The sequence below is a fragment of the Nuphar pumila genome, chromosome 6, assembly GCF_984573655.1.
Source record: "Nuphar pumila chromosome 6, dmNupPumi1.hap1.1, whole genome shotgun sequence".
NCBI lineage: Eukaryota > Viridiplantae > Streptophyta > Magnoliopsida > Nymphaeales > Nymphaeaceae > Nuphar > Nuphar pumila.
In genome coordinates, this window is record NC_143254.1 from 106,501,623 (window position 1) to 106,502,096 (window position 474).

The window sequence follows — 474 nt, forward strand, 5'->3', positions numbered from 1 at the left end:
AAATTTAAGCAGCAAGTCAGGATTATTATGGCTGGCTAACGAACCAAGCGACTGTATAGTTGGCGAGCCGAGCCATGATCAGCTCACATTTAACATAAACAAGTGTTCAGCTCGAGAGAGCTTTTATATATATATATATATATATATATATATAAAGAAATGGATCGGTGCTAAACAGCATGCTAAATAAGTTTTTTGAACTTTTTTTATTTTATTTTTAAACACTGGCAGTAGGATCAGCTAAGTATTTGATTCCAACGCATGGGTGGGTTTTTATAAAGTTCAAAAAATCAACACTCCAAAATCTTTATAAATTTTTTTAGGCTTTCATCGACAACACATGATCTATATGTGAATTCGAAGTAAATGGATCACGCCTACCACATTTATAGGGCCGGAACCGCATAAAGAGCACCGGAGAAACTGAAAAACCTATTTAGCATGCGGTTTAGCACCAAATGAGTACGTGCTAAA